We start from the raw sequence: 2,947 nt of genomic DNA, 5'->3' as shown, positions 1-2,947 counted from the left end.
TCTGGCTCCCTGTAGCTCAGAGAATAGACTTTAAAATACTGATGTTAGTTTATAAATCACTGAACGGTTTAGCACCACAATACATTAAAGATCTGTTATTACTGTACCAGGGGTGGGCAATTATTTTTTCCATGGGGCCACATGAGAAACAGAAAATATTGTGGAGGGCCGGCCAAAAGGCTGATCTCAATTCTGCATAATATTAACTGTACTTCTTTGTAAAAAGCAGTAAATAGCATTGTTTTGACAAGCTGGTAAGAGTATATGTTATAATTAAGCAATAAAAACATGAGGTTGCCTTCCAAAAAATGTAATTTATTCAAGCGAATTTCACAAAACAATGGGAAAGGCAATTAATCACTAAAACGGCATCATAAAAACACGCTAAACATGCAAATAAAAATAACCACAATACAATTAAAATCATGCACAACTCAACCATTTAAAACTTTTTTACATTTTTAAGTTATGTTTTCTTGTTCAGTGAGAGAAATCTAGTCTCTGCTGGGCTTTAACGAGTGCATCAAAATCAGGTTGAATGTCTGAGGTGGAGATGTGAAGCACAGCTGACAGATGATTGTCAGTGAGAGATGATCTGTACCTGGATTTCATGAACTTCATCATTGAAAATGTTTGTTCACATATGTAGGTAGAGCCAAAGAGAACCAACATCTTCTGAGCATGTCTCTTCATGTTTGGAAAGTTCTCCTCCTTGAGAGAAGAGTAGAAATCCAGCAGAGATCCTGATTTAAAGAGCTCTGCCAGTACTGCATCATACTGCAGGTCAATGAGTTCCAGCTGAACATCACTGGGTGCATTATCGACACTACAGGTAAAGGGAGAGGAAATCATGTGCATTTCATCCTCGATTGTTCTGAGATCTTCAAATCTCCTTGAAAACTCACAATGCAATGCTCCTAACATGGATGAGTACCTGCGGAGGTGATCGGCTGATGGTGTGACTTCCTTCAGGGTTTGCATGTGAGTGAGATTGTTGCTCTCCAGTTGGCTTGAAAGAAACAGCATCTTTTTCATGAAAGCCTTCACCAGGGTGTGCATTTCATGAACAAAAAGGCCCCTGCCTTGCAGTTTGGTATTCAAGTCATTCATCAGTGCGGTCACATCAACAGCAAATGCAAAATCTGCCATCCAGCCTCATCTGAGAGCTCTGGGATGTCTTTGCCTTTCATCTCACAAAACTCTTGAATCTCTGTTTTCAGGTCCCAAACTCTTTTTAGCACTTTGCCCAGGCTGAGCCATCTGACAGGTGTGTGGTAGCTGATGTCACTATGCTCAGACTCATGGTCCTCCAAAAGTGCGACAAACTGTCTGTGATTCAATGCCTGTGCCCTGATGAAGTTTACTATGTTAGTAACAATATTAATAACATGGTTCATTTTTAGCACCGACTTGCACAACACATGAAAAAATATTAATTCCTGATGTGTGTCGATTTCAGCCACTTTATCTTGCATACGTTTTAAAAGTCCCACATTTTTCCCTGTAAGATTTGGACAACCGTCCGTTGTGACACCTGCCAGTCTGTCCCATTTCAGTCCCAGTGTGTCCATGCAGCATTCACCTCCATGAAGAGATGCTCCCTGTAGTTGTTCCTTTCATCGACCACATTGCTGCCAGCTCCTCCGTAATCTTGAAGTCCGACAAATACAAGTAACTGGGCTGTGTCACGGACATCACAGCTTTCATCCAAAGCCAAGGAGAAAAGTCAAAATTTGCCACTTCACGTTGCAGCTGAAGCTCCAGATTGCACCTCGTCACGGTTCGCCTGGAGAGCGGGACTTTCTCAAATTCTTCTCTTTTTTCAGGGCAAATTAAAGCTGCAGAGTCCAACAAGCACTCTTTGATAAACTCCCCCTCCGAGAATGGCTTACTGGTTTTAGCGATTGTGTGAGCTATCACAAAGCTGGTCTTGGTTGCTGCATCCCTGGATGTGTGAAGCTTGGTAAAAAAGCCTTGCTGCTTTTGCAGTTTAGCTAGCAAAGCCTCCGATGTCCGCGCCCTTTCAGCATCAGTCACGTTCTTGTGTTTCTCCCCGTGTTTCGTCTCGTAATGCGACTCAAATTGTAGTCCTTAAACACGGCGATCTGCTCCCCGCAAACTAAACACAAGGCTTTACCTCTCACTTCACTAGATAAATACTTAGCAGTCCAATTTTTGTTGAAAACCCTGCATTCGGCATCTACCTTTCTTTTTTTAGCATGAGCAGACATTTCTGAGGGCTAAAGTCTCTTGTGACTTGCTAGTGACAACGATCAAATCACGCCCATGCCTCAATATATGTCATCATGTACGTAAATAAAAAACAACTTCAAAATAAAAGCAATGCAGCTTCAGTCCATGCATCAGGTAAAATAAGAAAATATGTTTATTTTGTAATTTCCAATTAACGTTACACGGGCCGGTCAGAGTCAATCAAAGGGCCGTATGCGGCCCGGGGGCCGTACAATGCCCAGGTTTGGTCTAGACCCCTCAGATCTTCTGGTTCTGGTTCTGCTCTGCATCCCCAGAACCAGAACCAGACGAGGAGAAGCAGCATTCAGTTTCTATGCACCACAGATTTGGAACAAACTTCCAGAAAACTGTAAAACAGCTGAAACACTGGGAGCCTTTAAATCTCAACTTAAAACCAGCTGTTTAGAGTTGCTTATGGCTAAATTAGGGTTAGAGTGGATTTTGATGTCTTCCATGTTTTTATCTTTACTTTTTATACATTTATTAATTTCTTTTTATTCCTCTTTCTCAAAATCTTTCTTTTTCTTACTGTTTATTCAATGTCACATGCTACTTTTGTTTTAATTATGTAAAGAACTTTGCTGAAATGTGCTATACAAATAAAATTTGATTGATTGATTGTTAACTCTTTACTCTGCAGTGACTTTTTTCGGGGGCAGTCGACTAGTTGTAATCACCTGACAAAACTGATTTT

At 41.0% G+C, this 2,947-nt stretch overlaps 1 pseudogene; it reads right to left on the bottom strand.

The window, feature by feature from the left end:
• Positions 1-480: 480 nt before the first annotated feature.
• Positions 481-1,571, bottom strand: LOC145554604 (general transcription factor II-I repeat domain-containing protein 2B pseudogene; annotated as a pseudogene).
• Between the last annotated feature and the right edge of the window lie 1,376 nt (positions 1,572-2,947).

Source organism: Poecilia reticulata, chromosome 13 (assembly GCF_904066995.2).
Source record: "Poecilia reticulata chromosome 13, P_reticulata-male-v2, whole genome shotgun sequence".
NCBI classification, from domain to species: domain Eukaryota; kingdom Metazoa; phylum Chordata; class Actinopteri; order Cyprinodontiformes; family Poeciliidae; genus Poecilia; species Poecilia reticulata.
The sequence above is the reverse complement of the archived record's forward strand: the minus strand, read 5'-3'. Positions and strand labels throughout refer to the sequence as shown.